A 22,720-nucleotide genomic window follows, 5' to 3' on the forward strand; every position below is an offset into this window, starting at 1 on the left:
TGTATTTGCTCTAAAGTTGCTCTAAAGTGAAGACTTGATGAACACTCTGTTTTTGCATGTAATAATATTATGCAAGTTAATGCCACAAATGATTTCTTATAAAAGTCACTTCTCTCTGAGAGCAAGATTCTGCTGTCCCCCATATTCCTGTGTCATCCAAACCCTTTCACTACCAGCAACAGCAATTAGCAAGGCCAAGAAGATATCACCAAGGAACCACAGCCCCACTCAGTAAAGGGTTACATAGGTATTAAAAGAATATTTTCCCATCTTGGTCCCCACATTGTAATTAATCAAATTTCTAGGAAATGCCAAAACTCTTCATTACTTAAGCTGATAGAGTGATAGATGATAGATAGATAGATAGATAGATAGATATTTACTAAGAGACTTTATCCTTGTGGTAACACAGTCCCTCAGAAGTTAAGAACAGGTGTGTTTTTCTTGATCTGTTTTGTTTTTAGAAGGCAAAATCTTAGAAGGCAGGAGCCATGTCTCTTTATGGCTCTCAATAATAATTTTGCTGTTGATGAGTACAAATGGACTGAACATGACCTCTACTTGCAGTTAACAGCAGGGCAGATCACGCACCACTGAGAACAGCTCAGCTCCAGAGCCAGCTCACCACAAGGCAGGGGACTTGCCCAGGTTACACACCGCGTTGTATTGAGGAGTTTCACATATGGCTGTAAACTAATACCACAGCTGCTGCTTTATCTTATCAGGATTGAATGTCTAAAGACTTCCTTAGGAGTTTTTCTTTCAATGAAGAGCAGAGGACACACTTGTAAAAAATAAGGCATTAAATATTTCAAGGCTTGGTTTTGTCAAACATTATTCCACAGACTTCTAGCATTACAGAAAGTCAGATATTATGCTTCCTGATGGAAGAACACACCCTACCTATGAAATAGTGTTGCCCCCCAGAAAATTAAACCTGAATCTGATCAAGCTTCTAGAAGTACAGGGCAACACGTTAGACAACAGCATGTGTGCACAATGAGCGAAGTCCAGACTTCAAGTCTCTCTAAGAAAAATGACCCAATTTCTTCAAAAAAATAAAGTGCAAATAAAAATAAGTAAATTGAAAAGGGTAACTTCAGGCTTAAAAGAGGCTTAGAATACATGTTAAATATGAAATAAAATGTGGATTCACAAAATAAGCTAAAACTTATAATATTTATGAGATGAGATCACTGACTAGTTATTTGGTGATATTAAAAAAGCACTGTTAATCATTTTTTAATTGTTGTAATTGTAATTATTATGTGGTTATGTTTTTAAAAAGGTCCTTATCTTTTAACAATATACACTGAAATATTTACAGATGCAATATGTCTGGAACTATATAGAGGAAAAAATAAGAAGGGGTATACATGAAACAAGGTTAGCCATGGGGAATAATTATTTATACTGAAAATATGGGTTTTCATAATTATGTTCTGTTTACTTTTGTATGTTTTTCAATTTCCATAATAAAAATGTGTTTTAAATTGTGCATGACTAACATATGTCAGTGTACATCCTGTTATTCATACACAGGGTCAATCCTACCTCCCTAAAGCATTTCATCACCACCACCCTGGATAATGTTCTCAAAAGTCACAAAGTCCCATGTGGGTTAGCACTTTACTCAAGTAGGAAATTGCAAACCACTAATACAAGACCAACAAAAAACAGCCAGGCATTTGACTGTCAAGTACCCACACTCACTTGTCCAAAAGTCACCTTCCCGATCCACCTCCAGCAGACTGAGGCACAGTCAGTCCCACTCTGTGGCTGATGTCCCAGCTCAATCTGCTGCTAAATACAGAACTGTAGTTATGAGAAACTAATGAACCGCTGAACAGCACAGGAAAATCAATATGAAGAAGAAGGCAAGTGACCTTCTAACCATTCAACTCCTGTTCTTTCTTCCTGAGAGGGGAAAAGAGCTAAAATATCAATATACAGATGCCAAAATGAACAAAAAGATTCATCACCACAAAGACCTGTAATCTTTTTCATCTTTTCCCTGAAAAAGAAACTGCCCAATGACTCCAAAGCCAAATCTGCCCAAGGCTAAACACGGAGTCACATAAAGAAATGCATACACATTAACCAGCTGGGTGGGCGGCCCCCAGGCGGCCATTGAAAGGTCTAGAAGGGAAATGAAGAATAGTACAAGTTGAGCCTTGACTTCAGCAATAAAAAGGACTCCATGGAACAAATTTCACATGTTTCCCCTTAAAATTAATGTGTTTAATGAAGAAGACAGACAGACAGACAGACATTTCCTGGTAAAGTTATTGAATATCAAAGGCAGAAAGAGAATTTTTCAGGTACATTGGACACACACACCCCCCAAAACAAAATAAAAAGGCAAACAAAATACTCAGGCTTCTTTCCACTGCAACACTCAACAGTCAATACAAGAAAATATGTAATCTATGCATACAAAGCTCTGAGGGAGAAGAAGTGTGAACAAATATTTTTATACTTATCCAAATTGTCATTCAAGTATAAAGACATTTTTAGACACACAACAGCTCAGGGACCCCATGAGCACTAATTGAAAAAAACTGACTTGAGCCCAAAACCCAGCAACATGAGAGATAAATATGGAGCGCTAGTAAAGAAGTCTGATAGGGAGAATCTACTTATATTTAGAAGTAAGATTATACAAGAGTATGAAGTACATTTATGGAAGGAAATACTAAACATTTCAATAATAAAAAATAATCATAAACCATATTCAATATTTGGGAGGATGTAAAGGGGAAAATAAATGTAGATTTTCTTTATATTTCATTACTTTCTGAAGACCATATATCAAGAAATTTAGATGTAGGCATACTATTAGAAATGATAAAGTTAGTCAATTGAAATAATGGTATTAAAAATAAGGAGGAAGTATATGTGTTAACTTTCTCATTCATATCATTAAATAGTCAGTAGATAACTGATAAATAGAGGGTAAAAACCACTATATAAAGTTATAAAAGAAATCTCTAAATAACAAAATATAGACTATAAGTATTTTACATTATCATAAGAAAAGTAACTTACACATATAGACAAATATAAACATCATATGAAGAAAAGACAATCCATAGGATAAGAGATGGGGGAGCACTAAAGATAGAAAATATAGTGTCAATTAAGAAGCATTAAGGCTGAAAATATTTATTACATTACTAAATATAAGATTCTTTAATGATGCCAAAATACAGAACAAACCAAACCTGTGGAGATTCACATCTAAAATAAACTCTCCAAGAGTCTGTATAAGACTCAGAAAGGTTAAAAGAAAAAAGCTCAAAGATAAACAAGTCAAATGATAACATAAAGAAAAAGAATCATAATACTAATATCAGAAAAGAGTAAATTCAAGTAAAAAACTATTAAAAACACAAAAGGTTATTTGTGTATTCAATAATAGTAACAGAGTAATTACTATGCACCAGGTACTGTTCTCCACATCATTACAATGACCAAAGTTTAAATCAATAATGAGTTTATTTCAGCACTAAAAACAAATTGTCAAAATTCATAAAAATGTAAGCCTCTAGAAGAAATCCACAAAATACCATAATAGTAATAGAGACTGTCAGCCATGACAGAACAAGAAGACAAAATAAGTTTGCATAATACAATCAATATGGTTAAACCAGTAGATATATATCAAAGTGCATATATAATACAAAACTTATTTTCAAGTTCCAATGGAATATTTAATTTTAAAAATAAATAATACAGTTCTACACAAAGTGAAGTGTCAATATATCCCAGGAAAGTAGAATTAGAACAATTCTTTCCAACCACACTACAATAAAATTAAATATTAAGATAAGAACAAGAATAGGCTTAGTCACATGAAAATTTAAAAACTCTCAGATCTCTCAGATTTTGATGCAAAGGAAAAATTAAAACAAATTATAGAGTATATAAACTATAACAATATTAAAAATATTACCTAGCAAAATACCTCAGAAGCTGGGGTCAAGGTAAAACTTTACAGCATTAAACATCTTACTAAGCAAACAATAATAAAAATGAATTTCAATCCAAAGAAACCCAAAACACTAATTCAAAAGAATATATGAACCCCTGTGTTCATTGCAGCACTATTTACAATAGCCAAGATTGAGAAGCAGCTCAAAGTGTCCATCAGTAAATGAGTGGATTAAAAGGCTGTGGTAGATTTACGCAATGGAGTAGTACTTGGCCGTAAAAAAAAAGGAAGGAAAACTTACATTTTGTGACAGCATGGGTGGACCTGGAGAGTATTATACTAACTGAAATAAGCCAGTTAGAAAAGACAAATGCCATATGATTTAACTTATATATGGAATCTAAAGAACAAAATAGAAACAGAACAAAATAGGTACAGAAAACAGACGGACAACTATTGGGGGTGCTGGGTGAAAAAGGTGAAGGGATTAAGCCAAAAAAAAAAAAAGAATTTCAAAAACATTCTATTCAAGGAGGTAGAAATGGATCAACAAAATAAACCTAAGAAAGTATTAAAAAAAAACAAAGCAGAAATTGACTTACCATATTTTGCCACGTATAATGCTTAATGTTTTCCCCAAGTTTTTGAGGGAAAAATAAGGATGCACATTATACATGGGTAGTGCCCAAAATACATTGTACCCATTCTTTGTTTTGTAACTATTCATTACATAAAATTTCTTGTACCATAATATGTTCACAAATAAATGTTAAAATTCCTTTATAATATGAAAAACAAGTATCTAAATATAAGTAAATTAAAAATTGAATTAAAAATATAAACAAAAGATTTTTTTCCTGAAAGTTTGGGCCAAAAATGTGGGCACGAACTTATACAGGGCGAACTATGGTAATTAGAAAACAGGAAAACAATGAATGAATAATTAAATTAAAGGTGTAGTTCTCTGGAGAAACACAATAAAATATAGTAATAGAACAGTTTAGTTAAGAAAAGGAGAAAGAAAACATAAATAAAATTAGAAATAAAAAAGCAACACAATACACAAGAAATTTAAAAATTGGCACACTGCAGGAGGGAAAGTGGAGACAACTGTACTTGAACCACAATTAAAAACGTTGAAACACTACTTTGAAAAATCTCTAAATAAATAAATTATAAATATTACTTGTTCTAATTCTAAATAAATTGTAAAGTGGATGCTTTCTTAAGCAAATAAAAATGACAAAAATTGATTCCAAGAGAGACGAAGAACTTAAGTAGACACAGAATAATGGAAGAGATTGAGAACATTTAAAAAGAGCCCTTTGGAAACCAAACTCAGGTGGTTTCTCCTTCAGACTTTCAGAGAACAGATAATTCCAATACTATTTATACTTTTCCAGAACAAGAATGGAAAATGAGAAAAACTTCAAATCACTTGTAGTAAAAATAGCAGAACACTCTTACTGTAACCTGATTAAAGCAGCACACAAAAATAAAACTATCAATTTTACTTAAGAATATTTGTGAGGGAATCCTGTTAAAAACCAGCCAATATGAGTGAAAGTAAGATGGATATACTTTCCATAGCTCAACCTCACCCTGGGGACTTAGTCCTCTCTTTTCAATTTCAAACTTTAGGCTGCGTTTCTAGGTATGTGAGCTAAGTGTGCCTGAGACTGCAAGTGCTCAGCGATATGCATGTTCTTCCCTTTCCCTGTACATACAGGTAGCTCACATCTCTGGCTTCTGCTACAGTTAGAGATGACCATGAAGCTAAGTTCTAACTGAAGGAATATGAAGGGAAGTCATGTACACTATTTATTCTCAAATCATATAAGCCAAAGACAAGTTTTTTTTTCTTTTCTAAGCCACTGTAGACCAGAACTCTTGTAAAATACAGTACAAATGAGTTACTAGAAAAATTAAATTAAAAAAAGACATTTTTCTTAAACTCAGCCAGCAGAATTTAGTAAAGACATTCAACATGAGGAAATATGTTAATATCATTTTTCCCTTTAATATATCAAAGTACAAAGCTGTATGAACAAACTGACACCCAAAATGAATTTGATAAATGTCAATATCACTTTCAATTTTGAGATCATTAGAAAAATTAAAATAGACTGATTACTTAATTCCTTTATAACACTTAAGTTATATAAAGTGTATATATCTGAAACCATAGGTCGACATCTTACTTAATAGTATATTAACAAAAACATCATGAATAAAGTCAGAAAAATACAATGCTCTTCCACAATCTCCACATTATCTTGCATTTTTTGGAAGTATTATTAGCCATTGCAACTAGACAAAAGAAAGAATAGGAATAAACATTGACGGCAAAAAAAAGTAGTTAAAATGACTGGAGGAGAAAAGTTAAATCAATGATGTGGCTGACTAAAAAATTAATATTGATATAAATCAAAATTTTTCTAAGTGTAAAAGTCAGAAATAGCATATTTTGCCATGTACAATGTTCACACACTTTTTTGGCCCAAACTTTCAGAAAAAGTATCTTTCATTTTAATTTTTTAATTCAATTACTTATTTATTTATATTTAGAAACAAAGCCAATTATCATATTCCACGGTATTATTTTGCACACATGTCATTATTGCTTTCTAGAGTTACACTTTCAATGCATAAGCATAAATAGCATTTATATAGATACGGAATTAGTACTACCAATGTATAATGCACAACCTTACTTTTCCCTCAAAAATTTGGCCAAAAAAGTGCACATTACACATGCAAAATATGATAAATACCATTATAATAGAAATCAAAAAGTACAATACCCAAAGTTAAATCTAACAAGAGTACAGCAGAATGTATGCAAAGTAAAATCTTAAAATCATGGAAATAAAAACAGGCTTAAATAAATGGAAAGACACATACCTTATTCTTGGATAGAAAACTTTACTGTGAAGATGTTGATTCTTCCTAAAGTTTTTCTTGAAAGTCAATATTATAAGTGTTTGATTTTTATTTTTTTAAGAATTTGACAAAATAAAACTTGGAACTCTTGACCCTCCAGAAAGTGAGGTGATAAACTGCTATATAAAGACTTTGAGGGGGAAAAAAAGGGTGGGGTGGACAGACCACGGTTTAAAATTTACAATAATACTAATGGATCAGCAGTGGAGCAGGAAAAATAATCTTTATAATACGGGAAGAAAGGGCAGCAGCAAGCCAAAGTACAAAGTGGTCCATTCATATAGGACAAGACAGAGTCTGCCAATGGTGCTCAGACAAAGAATAAAAACAAGGTGAAACAAAACCTAGTTTGCCATGTCAATAAAATTAATGGATATGAAAAAAAAAAGAATTTGACAAAAGAGCATTAAGCCCATCTAGAAAATTAAACATGAAACAGGAGAATTCAGAAAAAGAAAAATAGGAAACAACATGTGATCAGACACTAAAAGAGTATACAGCCACAGTAGTCAAAACATTGTACTACAGGACTAGGTATACGTAGAACAGAACACAATATATAAAGGTAGGCAATAATCAGGAAATAGGGTTTATGATAAAGATCACATTTCAAATCAATAGAGAAAAGATGGACTAAATAATATTATGCAGTAAATAGTGTTGGCTTAATTTTCTGTCTATTTAGGAAAAAAGTTAAGCCAGATCAATACCTCACTCCTTTCACCAAAATAGATTACAAGAGATAAAAAAATTTAAACGAAATAAAACATAGGTAAAAATGTACTATAATCTCAGTATAGGCAACAGATCTTTCCAAGCAGAATATAAAACCCAAGAGCCATAAACAAATTATGAGTATAACTGCATAAAGTTAAAAACTTCTCTACAGCCAGTCTTTTAAAAGTTCTAGCATTTTTCCAAAAGCAGAGTAGGACAAAATATTTACAAGAGCTAATTTTCTCATTGTATAAACAGTATATACAATAGGTTAAGAAAAGGAACAGTCTAATAGAACATAAATAAAAATGTGTAATAGACATAGAAAAGATGCTATGTCTTACTCATCATTTTTAAAGTGAAAATCAAAATATTGAGATGCCATTTATCTCTCATCAGACTGACAAGATTTTTTTAAAGTTTGATAATAATATCAAGAAGGATCTGGAGACAGAAGCACATAAGACAATATAAATGAGTGTGTAAATTGGTACAATATTTTTTAGGATAATAGTCAAAATCTCTCAAATACCACAATTCTACTGGTAGGCATTTATTCTATGCATGTAATCAAAAAAGGACACTTAGATTTATCATATTAATAGACTGAAAAAGAAAAAACATTTAATCATCTTAATAGATATGGAAAAAGCACTTGACAAAATTCAACATTCATTCAGGATTTTTAAAAAAACAGCTCAGCAAACTAGGAATAGAATGGTACTTCTTCAACCTGAGAAAAACCTTGAATTAACATCATATTTAATTGTAAAAAACTGAATGCTTTCACCTTAAGACCAGGGACAGGGCAAGGATATCTGCTCTCACCACTTTTATTCTACATTGTGGTGGAGCCAGTGTAATAAGGCAAGAAAAAGAAGTTAAAAGCATCCAGACTGGAAATTGAAAAGAAATAAATAAAATGAAATTTATTTGCAGGTAATATATTGATTGAATAGTTATCTATATAAAAATGTGATAGAATTTATAAAAAAGCTAATAGAATTAATAAGTGAGTTTATCAAATTGATAGGATAAGGGTCAGTATTTTAAAATCGGTCATATTTCTATATACTAGAAAGGAAAATCTTCTCAAAACTTTCAGGCTGAAACAAGTGTGTAGCCACATATAGAAAGAAAAAAAGAATCTCCACCGTCTCCAAAGTTAAAAAAAAAAAAGAAGTTGTAGTCCTTTCTTAAAAAATTAGTGAGAATAAAAAAAAGAATCTCTCTACCCTTACCTCATTATTCATATAAGAATTAGCTTGAAACTGATCATACAACAAATGTAAGAGTTAAACTCCTAGTAGATAGATATATAAGCATGTTCATTGTAGAATTGTTTCTAACAGAAAATTACATATAACCTAAAGGTCCATCATTGCAGAGAAACTATCAAATAAACCACAATAATTACATAAAATGAAATACTATCTAGCCACTTAAATGAAAGAAAGTAAGTCCTGTGTCAACTAATATGGGAAATGTCAAAATATACAATTAAAATTTTTAAAAAGTATTGATCAATGTGTAAAGATTATATTTTTTGAAAGCAAAAAGAACACTCGCATTTATAGCCATTTTATGTGTATGTTATGTGTGTGTATTTCTTTATATATGTGTTTGTCTTACTAAATATCTTTCAGAAGGCTAAAACAAAACAAAACAAAACAGTTAAACTTTAGAGAAAGGTACCAGGTATCAGTTAGTTTGGAAAAGGGAGAAATTAATATAATTTTTTAAATTTTATGCCTTCCTATTCTAGTCATTTATTTGCTGGTGCATATATTACTTTATTTTAAAAGATAAATAATTTTTAGAAACAAATAAAAGAGCTCCACAGAGGAGATTTTTCTGGCCCAGAGGCATGCTGAAGTCACGGGAGAACAGAAAGCAGGTACAGCAGCAGAAGCCCATCTTGAGAAGAAAAGCAAAGAAGAAAGAAACCAAAAGGCCCACAATTGGGAGAGGACTGGCCAGTGGGTTCACCAGGAATTCTACACCCAAGCCCTCCGAGGCCTACCAGCTTTGCTGTCTGTCCTTGAATATCCATGAAATTACCTACTGCATTCTTCTAAGAAACCCCACCCCCACCCTTCTTACAGGTTGATCCCCACCCTCCACCACCACCCCGCCCCCACATCTCCCCCTTACCCCCAGTCCCTCACAGGCTGGTGCTAGTTCCTAACAGCCCCAAAGGAGCCTGGCCTGCAACCTTGTTGAGTACCCCACGTTACACCCTAGTGGAAGTGCAGCCTTACCTTGCTGAAAATAAATCAACCTGAGGCATGTACCCTGTAAACTCCTGCAGTCAGTCAAGCCTAGCAAGTATGATTTAAATAGAAACTTGTCCAGCAACATTTGATACTTGTGAGAAAATCTGTGATGAAGATTTCCATTTCTGATTGATATTCATAATATTTTGTCTAACTGTTATAATATGTTCTATACAAGTCACAAATTATAGAAGAATGCTTTCAGATCTAGAGAAGAGCTTTTAAAAAGAAATGAGCCCTGGCTGGTGTAGCTCAGTGGATTGAGCGCGGGCTGGGAACCAAAGTGTCCCAGGTTTGATTCCCAGCCAGGGTACATTCCTGGGTTGCAGGCCATAACCACCAGCAACCGCAGATTGATGTTTCTTTCTCTCTCTCTCTCCCTCCCTCCCTTCCCTCTCTAAAAATAAATAAATAAAATCTTTTAAAAAAAAAAGAAATGAGAAAGAGAACAGTGAAAGTGCAGAGGAAATTTATAAAAATACTGAATATAATAAAACACCCAGAGACACACAAAATAAGAAAACACACACCATATTAACATGAACAAATTGGAGAATAATTCCAAACTATAACGTATAAGAAAGTGCAGGACACCGTAGTAGAGGCTCATAAAGCCCAGGCCCGTTTGTAGGAACTGGCTTCTTCAAAAACCAAATCTGCACACGGCCAGATAGAACCCACTCAAATACCACTCAAATGCGATGTCATCTAGGAGGTCTTCCCTAATCCCCCCATTAGAGGTAGTCTTTCCTTTACGGTCCCACTGTATTGTGTACTCTTCTAGCAGTTATCACAGTACCTGGTGCTGACTGTTCCTTCACTAGTCTTTTCTACCAGCGAGCTCCTGGAGAACGAAGGGATGCCTCAGTAATTTTTTCCACCTCATAGGCAAATACCCATTGCAAATACCCATTGCATAATAAGTACTCAGTAAATGTTTATTTAATACAAGATTAAAATCAGAACTTTAAAAACCAATGAGGTTTTCTTAATTTAAAAAAGGTGTGTTTTCATAAACACAACTTTTCATAAACACTGGGAAAATAAAGAGAAATAAAAGAAATATATTACAACACTCATAAAATCCCACCATCCAAACACATCCACTCCTACATATCATTGCAGACACACACACACACACACACACACACACTCATACACACACACATAAATATGTATAGCTATGTTTGTTTGTTTGTTTGTTTGTTTGACAAGGCAGAGGATCCAGTTCCTAACCCAACCTCTCTACTGAATTGTTACTTCAAAAGTTTTTTTTTTATTCGGTCATGAAATTCAAGGCACTTAATCCTCATCCTCACTAAGCATCAGTCATTGCTCACTGCCTTTGCCTTTCCAAATCACTCCCTTCCCTTTGTTTCCCTTAGACCTTACTTTCCTGGTTCCTTTTCTGCTCCCTACCTCTTGGACCAGTTTCCATCCTCCCATTACTGTGGAAGTTCAAAATGAAGTCTTCTTGCCTTTAGTCCTCCACTTGTCTTCCAAATGTCTCATCTACACTCAAGGCTTTACCTGTCAGTGTCTTGGTAGGTGGTGTCTCTCCAACTCCATTTCCCTTTCCAGCCTCAACACAGGGTTGCAAACTGCTTGCCACACATCTCCACTTATATGTGCCCCCTGTCATCAGATGTAACATGCATTAGACAAAATGGACCACCTCCAGCTCCTTCAAAACCCCTCCTCAACTCACCAGTCCATCAGGGGCACACCATTTTCCTGGTAGCAAGGGTCTCAAAACATTCCCCCACTACCTCACCTCTCACATTAGTCACTAAGCTGTGTCCCTTCTTTCTTCATTTCTAGCCCTCCCTTTCCACTCCAACTGCTGCCATCTCTATGTATCTCATAAGGATGGTTACAAAACCTTTTAACTGGTCTTTTTTCCCTAGTCTCCTTTTATTACAATTCCTCATGGACCTCATGACCAGATACAATGTCCAAAAGGATTGATTTTCATGTCACCATCCTGCTTAAACAAATAACCTGCGATTACTCCCTATAGTTGAATTAATAAAAGTCCAAATCCTTCACTCAGATATTTAGGATCTCAACAACCTAAATGCAGCCTTCCATTCCTGTCTTGACAATCCCCTGTCATTTTCCTTTATCAAGTTTATGACAAATTTCAACCAAATCCTCTGCCATTTCCTGAATCATCCTTGGATGTCTGAACCTCTATAATTTTATCATACATTTTATGCCACCAGGAACACTCATTCCACCATATCCACTCATAAAAGATCCTACCAGCCCTTCAAGAAGCAGCTCATCCCTAATACCTGCATGTCTCCTCTGAAACTCTACAGCGCTCCTGAAAGGTGAGCTGCCCTATGGTGTCACTCTGTGAATAAACCTCATAAACCACAACTCTCCAATTGGCCCCAAGCACCTTAAAGGCAGGGATGATCTAATTCATATGAGTCCCCTTTGCATTTACATCAGTTGTCACTCAACAAACATTTGTGGAACCAAAGAAGAGGCTGAGTGTAGTTAAATGAGGAGGGCTGAATCTTGGAGTCTCAAAGCAATGACTTAAATTGACCCTTGAAATAAGTATGTCTTAGGTTAGTAGGGATTGTAGAAAAGACATTCAAGAAGAAAAAAAAATAATGGAGGCATTTGGGGTACTTCTTTTTTCTTCTTCTTCTTCTTTTAGTCCCCTTTTGGGTACTTTCAACAAGAGAGTCCTTCACTATACAGGCTGTCCCACATATTCCAGGTCTGTGTGGCCCACTAGGTGCCAGTCCCCTTTCTGTTGTTAACAACCAAAGACAGCCCCGGTGCTGCTTCCCGGTGAGGATTCACTGAAGGCACGAAGAGGGAGCCTTGGTCAGCGAAGACAGAACTGATCAGTCCTGACAAGACCTGCTGGAGTAAAAGAATTACTTCCACCCAGGAGGTGAGAAGAACCCCCGACACCATCTTTCAACTTCTCATGCAGCTATGAAGCAAATAAAGCCACCACTGTTCTCTTCCAATGGCTTCACTCCTTCGCTCATGTCCACACTGAGAAGCAGTGGCAAATAAGGTGAATAGCATGGTCTCTAACCTGGGTTCAAATTCTAGCTCTTACACTCAATAGCTATGTCTTCAAGGGGAAAATTGCTTAAACTCCTCATCCACAAAATGGAAATAGTGAAAGCTTCACCTTTTCAGTGTTGTGTGGTAGTCCCAGTCAGTAGTAAGCATGAAACACAGAGTTATTAATACATCCTGGAAATATCCACTAGCTAGAAAAAAGAGGAATATTACCACTAAATACCCTCTAAGTAACCCATAAAGCCTCATCTATTGTAAGGAATATTTACTGAGTAAACACTGGATAATGGATACTCTACCATATGTCATACCTCCATGTGACAAGAACTATTACTATTTTACATACAGGAAAACTGATGCACTGAAAGGTTAAGTTAAGCTGGGAGCCAGGATTTAAATCTTGTTTATTCTGTGCTGCCTCATTGATTCAACAAATATTTAATGAGCCTCTGCTAAGTGTCTGGCATTTTTCTTGGTGCTGAGGATACAGCAATGATCAAAACAGACCAAAACTATCCTTCCATGGAGCGTATATCCTAGTGTGACAGACAGATGATCAATAAAATAAGTAAGTGCAATGTGTATGTGAAGAAGCCAGTGTGGCTGCAACGGAATAAGCAAGAAGAGGTGGGGTCGGACAGATATGCAGTGGGGGAAGTGCAGATAAATCACATAGATCTCCGTCAGCCCTTTGGAGGTAAGGACCTGGCTTTTACTTCAACTGAAACAAAAAGCCTTTGGTGGGATCTGGGTAGGAGGGAACTGAGCTGACTTATGTTTTAAAAGGTTACTCTTGTGGCTGCAGGGAGAGTAGGCTGAAGTAGGTGTCATTTAGAGGCTGCTAAAGAACAGCCAGTCATTAGCAAAAAAACAATAAAAAAGGAGCAAGCTTTCCTCAGTTCTAGCAGGTTTAGATTATTTTTTTACTTTTCAGAGTAAAGTGCTTAGGAAGTCTCTTTCCAATTCTGCTTAAGCTTAGCCAGAGATTCATTCCACAAAATGCATGTTAAGCATTTGTACTCCGAACAAGTCATTGAAAGAATTTAAAATTGATGAGTCAGTCCTGACCTAAGTGGATATACAGTTCAGTACATAAAAGGATGTGACTTGAACATGAGTCACTACAGGAAAATAAGTGTAGACTATAGACTATAGACTATAGACTATATATTTACTTGTAACTATACAGCAAAATAGAGAGTGATAAATGTCCCATAGAAGGGAGACAGTTCATCCAGCCAGGAGGATGCGGGGTGGCATTTCATTTGGGCTTAAAGGGAAAGCTGGAGCTGGACACACAGAGATAAGCAGAAGGTTTGCCAAGCAGAGGATGCAGACAGAGAGACTGGAAAATAGAGGACTCGGGATGGGAACCACAGTTGGGAGAATTTGGGGGAGGCCCAGCAAATCTCACAAAAATCTCCCAGCAACTTATTTAAACTGCAGATTCTGGGCCCACTAACCAGCAATTCTGAGTTGCTAGTGGGTGGAGGAATCTGCATTTTTATAAAGGACCCTCAAGTAACTCTCACTCAGCCCCACTTCTACCCTGTATGAGTGAAAAACATTGAGAGATGAGTTAAAGCCAACCCCATCATGTTGAGTAGTATAGCTCAGTTGGTTGGGTGTTGTCCTATAAAGCAAATGGTCGCTGGTTCAATTCCCTGTCAGGGCATATGCCTGGGTTGCAGGTTTGATTGTGGTCAGGATGTGTACGAGAGGCAACCCATAGATGTTTCTCTCACATTGATATTTCTTCCCCTCTTTCTCCCTCCCTTCCCCTTTCTCTAAAAATAAATAAACAAAATCTTAAAAACCCCACCTCATGTGAGATAGTTTCCTCTATTATTCTCACTCAGATAATCCTGTTTGTTTCCTCTACAACATTAAATGCTATAAATACTGCTTGTGTATCTTTTTGTTTAGCTCCTATTATTTCCCTCCACAGTATGTAAGCTCCATTAAATTAAGAACATATAGCAAATACCCAGTAAATACTGGCTGAATGTTAAAAGGTAGACCTGGGACTGAATCTTGGAGGCCTTGAATACCCTGCTAAGTGTTTGAACATTCTTATATTGGCAAATCACTTAACTTCTCTGTGCCACAGTTATATCTTCTGTAAAATGTGTATAGTAGTATCTTTTCTATGGGGTTGGTCCTATGAATTGATTGAGATAACATGTAAATACATGTAAAATTCTTAGATCTATTTCTGGTTCATAGCAATCACTCAATGAATAGTATTATTATCATCATTCAGTGGGAAGCCATGCGAGTTTCCGAACACAAGCGTGACCTAATGGTCAGTTCAGGAGAATTAACCTGGCAGGAGCATGTAAGGATAGATAAAAGGAGCTAACTCTAGAAGATGACCCAGGAGGCATTGTGGATTTTGGTTAGAGTTATGAGGGCTTGAACTAACACAGAATCTCAGGAAGAGCAACAGGGGTATCTGGGAAAAGACTAATAATAGTGGAACCAGCAGATTTGGGGCAAAACATAGGTGATAGAAATGAAAAGAAAAAGAAAAATACAAAAATAGCTAATATTTTTGAGCCTAGTTGGCAAGATACTGTTGACAGAAATGGGGAGCTCTGGAGGAGGCACAGTTTTGGGGACAGACTCTGAGTTCCAACTGAGACCCGATGACTTGAAGGTTAAGAAACAAGGAAGCAGAACTGGAGCTCAGGAGAGAGATCATGCTGAGAGTACTAGTCATGTCTACCCGTGACCCTGGGTGGGTTCCCAGGCAGAGGTAGGGGTGTGGAAGAGAGAGGAAAGGACAGAATCTCACACAATCTCTACACTTAGTAGGGCTGTGGGGCATGGAAGAGGAGCCAGAGGAGGTGCAAACAGGGAGGTAGGGAGAGAACAGAGAGCAGAAAGGGGAGAGAGTTTCAAGAAGAAACAAAGCTAGTACTCAGCTAAATGCCCCAGAGCAGGTGAGGAAGAAAAGAAGGTTAAGGAAAGGTCTGGAACTTTGTCCTCAAAAGACGTGTGGTTAGGAGGGCAGTTACATTCTGAGGAGGCTCCAAATGAGAGGGGGAGGAAATGGCCAGGGTTTAAACTGTGAGCTAGAAAGAAGGTTCCTATATGACCTGTGTGTCATGGTTAGAACTGTCCTTGGGGGACAGCTTGGCCCAGCATGTGGTCAGTCAGCCTGGAAAATGATTCCGAACTGCAGTGCCCCCTGTGTTCACAGAACTGGCAGGGAAGGACAATGGATATGTGGCACTTTTTAAAAAGACTTACAGAAAAATCAGACAAAGGCCATAGTTTTCATGGACTGGTGAAATGCCATTTGTCACTTTGGCCTCTAACTTTTGCAAAATAGCCCCTAGATTTAAAACAAAGTCTCATTTAACTGTCTAAAAATACATTTTCATTTATGAAAGTGACCACACTTTACAAAAACCATGAGTAACTGAAAAAGCATCAATCAATGGAATACATTCTGTAAAGTCTTTGCTTTTATTTAGAAAAAGGATTTTCTTCGATGCGAAATCTTACGCTCCAAGATGAAAGTCACTGCTATGGACTAAATGATTGTGCCCCACCCCCAAATTCATATGGTAAGTTGAAGCCCTAATCCCCAGTGTGATGGTTTTTGAGGTAGCCCTTTGGTGGGTAATTAGGTCCTAAGGGTGAAGCCTTCACAATGGGATTAGTGCTCTTATAAGAAAATACAGTGGAGAGATATTGACTCTCTTCCTGCCATGTGAAGAAGACACAGCAAACTAGGAAGTGAGCTCTCAACAGAACCTGACCATGCTGGTACCTTGATCTTGAACATCTCAGCCTCCAGAACTGTAAGAAATACATTTCTTTTGTTTAAGTCACCCAGTCTATGAGACTCTGTTATAGTAGCCAAAACCAACTAAGATAAGCATCAAGCTATATCACAGATCAAAACACAAAATTATATAATTTGATCATTAAAGGCTATAAATGAGTAGGAAGGAAATCTTTCAAATTTGTGATTTTTATTCTAACAAGTTCCAGATTACTTCACAAATATGGAACTAATTAATTAGCATTCCTATGGACAAGCAATAAGTCCTGTCAGCTCTGCTGTAAAAATGCATTTTTACATTATACTATACTGTAAAACTATACTATAGTCAAACTATACTGTCTGTACTATACTATAAGCTATAGTAATCAAAAGAGTATGGTATTGGCAGAAAAAAATCAGATCAATGAAACAGAATTGAGAGCCCAGAAATAAACCCACACATATATGAACAACTAATTTACAACAATGGAGCCAAAAACACACAGTGGAAAAAGAAAAGTCTCTTTAATAAACAATGCTGGGAAAACTAGACAGCCACATGCAAAAGAATCAAATTACACCACTATCTCACATCACACACACAAAAATTACTCAGCACGGATTAAAGACTTGAACATAAGCCCTGGCTGGTGTAGCTCAGTGGATTGAGCGCGGGCTGGGAACCAGAGTGTCCCAGGTTCGATTCCCAGCCAGGGTACATGCCTGGGTTGCAGGCCATAACCCCCAGCAACCGCACATTGACATTTCTCTCTCTCTCTCTCTCTCTCTCTCTCTCTCTCTCTCTCTCTCTGTCTCCTTCCCTTCCCTCTCTAAAAATAAATAAATAAAAAATTAAAAAAAAAAAAAGAATAGGTGATCTTAAAAAAAAAAAGACTTGAACATAAGACTTGAACCATAAAATACATAGAGGAAAACATAGGTGCTAAGCTTTTGGACATCAGTCTTAGCAATGTTTTTGTGGATCTGAATCCAACACCAAGGGAAATAAAAACAAAAATAAACAAATAGGACTACATCAAACTAAAAGACTTGTGTACAGCAAAGGGAACCATCAACAAAACCAAAATGCAACCAACCAAATGGAAAAAGATATTTGTAAATGATATTTCCAATAAGGGGTTAATATCCAAATTATATAAAGAGCTTACACAACTCACCATCACCACCAACAAAAAAACACCAAATGACTCAATTAAAACATGGTCAGAGGATGTGAATAGACATTTTCCATGGAAGGCATGCAGATGGCCAACAGGAATATGAAAAGGTGTTCAACATCACTAGTCACCAGGGAAATGCAAGTCAAAACCACAATGAGATATCACCTCTCACCTGTAGCATAGCTATTATCAAAAAGACAACAAATAAGAAGTGTTGGAGAAGATGTGGTGAGAGGGGAACCCTTGTGCACTGTGGCAGGAATGTAAATTGGTACAGCCATTATAGAAATTAGTACGGAGTTTCTTCAAAAAATTAAGACTAGAGCAACCATATGATCCAGCAATTCCACTTCTGGGTATCTACCTAAAGAATATGAAAACACTAATTCTAAAAGATATATGTACCTCTATGTTTGTTCATCACATCATTACTTATAATAACCAAGCTATGGAACAACCCAAGTGTCCACTGAAAAACGAATGGACAGTGAAGATGTGATACACATACACTCAATGGAATATTACTCACCCATTAAAAATAAAATCTTGTCATATGCAACAACATGAATATGGATAGAAGATGTTATGCTAAGTGAAGTAAGTCAGACAGAAAAGGACAAAAGCCATACAATTTCACTCATATGTAGATTATAAATCAAAAAAGAAAGAAATAGACAAACAAAACAAAAACAAACTCATAGATACAGACAACAGATTGGTGGTTACCAGAGGAGAAGAGGGTGGGGGAAGGGTGAAACAGGTAAAAGGGGTCACATACATGGTGATGAATGGAACTAGGGTGTCCAACCTGAGGCCTGCAGGCCGCGTGAGGCCCAGGCTGGCTAGGAATGTGGCCCAACACAAAATTGTAAATTTACTTAAAACTTTTTTTTTGCTCATCAGTTTTTGTTAATGTTTGTATACTTAATATGTGACCCAAGACAATTCTTCTTCCAGTGTGGCCCAGAGACACCAAAAAGTTGGACACCCTGTACACAGATATCAAATTGCAATGTATACTTTAAACTTACACAGTGTAATTAACCAATGTTACCTCAATTTCTTTAAAAAGTTTAGGAAATAAAAGGCCCTGTCCTGGTAGCTCAGTAGGTTAGAGCATCGTCCCAGTATGCCAAGGTTGCAGGTTTGATCTCTGGTCAGGGCACACACAAGAATTAACCAATGAATGCATCAGTAAGTGGAACAAGAAAGTCATGTTTCTCCCTCTTCCTCCCTCCCTCCTTCCCTCTCTCTAAAGTCAATAAATTTTTTTAAAAGTTTCAAAAATAGATAGTGATGGTGGTTACACAACACTGTGAATGTAATTGATGTAACTGAATTGTACACTTTAAATGCTTAAAATGGCAACTTTTGTGCTACATATATTTTTACCACAATTTAAAATATTAATAATCTAATATACCAAAACCTACTGAGTTATTCACTTTAAATGGGCAAAGTGTACATGTGAATTATCTCTCAATAAAGCTGCTTAAAAATAAGTAAAATTAATTTTTCAACTAAAAAATTTTCAAATAATAAAAATACATTCTTGAATCTAGATACCTGCCAAACCACCACCCTCACCTGCCACCATTAGAAGACGGACCCCGCACCCCGCACCAGGCACTTCCATCTGGGCACCTCATGCAGCCCTGCCACCTCCTCCAGGTGTGCACACCGCTCCTCTGCCACCCACACCAGAGCCATGGCCTCCCTGCCTGTCGCTTACTTTCCTTCTTGCCCCCTGCCCCTTACAGTCTATTCTCCATACTGCTACGAGAAGAAACTTTTAAAAACCTATTTGTTTGCTTTTTGATCGTTGGGTCTTACCTTAGACTCCCCTTTGGGCAGAAGGTCTTTGGGGCTAGGGGTGAGGGAGTGTCACTACAAGATCCCCTCCAGGAGTGAGGCGAGACAGACAGGAAGTGGCCACCATCCTAACCGGGAGGTCTCGCTGCTGCACGCAGTTGGAGAAGGGACCCAAGGGACAGCCAGTGCCAGGCTGATTCTAGAGCACGAGAAACAAGTATTTCTTCTCGTGGGTGGTGGGAAATGCGTTGAACCGGAAACCAGGAAACCTGATCTAGAGGGGCAGGCTTGTATTTCTGGGACTGGCAAATCTCTATAAAGTCTTGTCAACACTTAGTACCCCAGTTTCCTCATCTGAAAAAATGGGATGGTAGCACTAATCACTATTTCCCAAAATTTTCTCCAAGCACCACTCATTGTACCTATTTCAACGCAGAGTTGCTGATACTGAAGGTCCAGGTGAGAGCCTGGGAACTGGCGTTTGACAGCGCTCCCTGGGCAACTCAAAAGATCTCTAGATTTTATCTCTACATTCTCTTCTCTAGCATTCTATGAATTTTAAACTTTAAACCTATACAAATACGGGAGGGAAAAAAAAGAACGGTGCGTAATTGAACTTATCTAATATTCAAATTGCCATGCTGCCGAATAACAAATCAGTCATGAAGTTGCAGTAGCTGAGGAACAATACACGCCTACAGCTATGATAAATGATTAACTAAATGATCAGATTTTTCACTTCCTCACCAAAGCATGGGGAAATTTATCTTAGCTTTTAGCTGCCTTAAACCTCTCTGAGTGAAAAACATTAAAAATAGCTGCAAATTACTGATGACGAATGCCCTTCAATTTGGCCTCAAGCTGAGAAATTCTGTGCAGAAATAAAGTGGTTTATAATCCCACAGGTCCACTCTATTATAAACTGCAGGTGGCAAATTGAGTGGCTATAAAATATGCTGTGTGTGTGTGTATGTGTGTGTGTGAAAAATAATGCTCAAGGAGGGTGTTTCTGTGCCCCTTTAATGGGAATTTAACAGCCCAAGCAAAAGACAGATGCTAGTGGTGAGGACCCTGGAATCTGAGTGGTGCCTGACAAGGGCCTGAGGCTACAGTGGCTGTCACCCCCCTCAGCTGCCAACCAGCCAGGGCAGCTGCCTCTGTCCTTTGCAGGAAAGCAATCTGAAGCAAGCACAGAAGAACGCTGGAAGGAAAATAACTGCGACTCACATCGACACCTATTTTCTGGATCAGGCTCATCTGAGATTGGGTTCTCATTCCTTCAAAACAAAACAGCAGAACACCTCAGCCCAGAAAATGGTGTCTTTGAGAAGCGGATGGATCAGAATGTATGACACATCATCACCAGAGGACTTTCTTCCAACCCAGGTTCCATGTGGCATTAGCCTCAGATAGCTGATGTGGGAGGGCCTTATAAATTTACCAAATCCCTGGTGGCTTTGCCTCACTGCTAACCAAGACTAATGTGGTGGTAATGGGTACTGAACCTGATCTGTTTAGTGTCTTCTGGCATAAGCAGCAGAATCCAAACCATTGTCCCAGGCCCATGTGCACATCATGTAATATTTCTGATTTTATATCCTCCCTACCTTAGGTTGCATTGCTCCTTCCAGACATTACACAAGCAAACTAATCATCTACTTCTGAGTCAAGGGCTCAGTCAAGGCCAGTAGTTAAGTTCACTTTCCTGAGCTGCAGATGCACACAGGGGACATGCCATGAGTTTCTGATCTGAATTCCTGAGGACAGGAAAGCAACTGTTCAACAGCATTGAGCAGCATGCCCTGGGCTGTGCACATCATACTAAGAGGACAGAGGGAGAGCTAGGAACAGCAAGACAGGTCTGCCTTCCTGCAGTAAGCTCCTTTTGTGACCAGTGGGGTAGCATACAGGCCTGTGTGAAATAAGCTGAAGACTGCAAAGTAGCAGGTAGCAAAAGCCAAATAACCTTGAATTGTCTGCACCCATAAGGGACAGTATATTCAACCCGAGACCCAGACTCCAGTGAGAATGCTTCCTAGAGCAGGTAAGTTTAAGTATGGATTTGAAGGGCGAAGTGACAAGGATTAGTGTAGATGAGGCAGGAAGGAAATTCATAGCCAAGACACAGCACTCAGATAATGCAGATATGAGTGTGGTTTAGAGAATAAAGATATTACCTCTGCTGGTGAATGCAGACTTTTATGTTTCCATTTACTGTAATAAAAAATTTAAGACTAGGAATAACCTGTCCTATGTTCTTATATCCCCCACAGTATTTGTACATAAGAGATATACTATAGCTGGCATAATCATAGCATCCTAGAGTTCAAGTGAACTTATTGACTATCCCATCTATTTGCTGAATGAATGAATGAATGAATGGTATATGAAAAGACCTGGTTTCAGTAGAAGGACCACAGACATAATCAAAAGATGAAGTTGAATCAGTCAGTACACAAGAGGAGTTAGTTCATAGCAGAAGTCTCAGGAAGGCTGGAGAACTGAAATGACCCCAGAGGTCATAGGGAGCCATACCAGGTTCTTAAACAGTGGAGTCAAACTGGAAATTTTCTTTGAGAAAGATTGCCCTGGCAGTTTCACAGGAAGGAGCTGAACAGGAAAGCTAGCAGGATATATATAGTCTTAAAGGTCATTGACAGCCTACTCAGGCCTCAGCAAAGGAGGACTGCCTGGAACACTTTTACCAGGGGTTTGTCCCAGGTCCTTCCAGATGATAGAGTCCCAGTAATTTACCCCACTTTCCTTCTCCACCTCCCATCCCCTACCTCAATTCTGACAATGCTTATTTGCACAAAATGGACCATCTGAAGGAAGGGACATGGTCCTGCAAATGGCTGAGAGCCTGCTCTACTTATGATACGCATTTTCACCTACCAAATGACTTAGAATGCATTCCCAGTGTGAGCACAGTAGCAACAGACTGACATCCATTTGCATAATTTCTCTTCTGTAGCAGGCTTCAAAAATAACAATAGGCAAACAAGATAGAATCTATTCATTT

The 22,720-nt window shown here is 37.2% G+C and overlaps 1 protein-coding gene across 1 annotated transcript in view; it reads right to left on the bottom strand.

Annotated features, from left to right (window-relative positions):
* The window catches only part of MYO3B (myosin IIIB), a 417,036-nt gene extending 397,171 nt beyond the window's left edge, over positions 1–19,865 (bottom strand). The window contains exon 1 of the mRNA XM_036023317.1: positions 19,720–19,865. The gene's annotated coding sequence lies outside the window, so the exon portion shown is untranslated. The remainder of the gene's footprint in view (positions 1–19,719) is intronic.
* Positions 19,866–22,720: the final 2,855 nt, after the last annotated feature.

The sequence above is a fragment of the Phyllostomus discolor genome, chromosome 4 (genome assembly GCF_004126475.2).
Source record: "Phyllostomus discolor isolate MPI-MPIP mPhyDis1 chromosome 4, mPhyDis1.pri.v3, whole genome shotgun sequence".
NCBI classification, from domain to species: Eukaryota; Metazoa; Chordata; class Mammalia; order Chiroptera; family Phyllostomidae; genus Phyllostomus; species Phyllostomus discolor.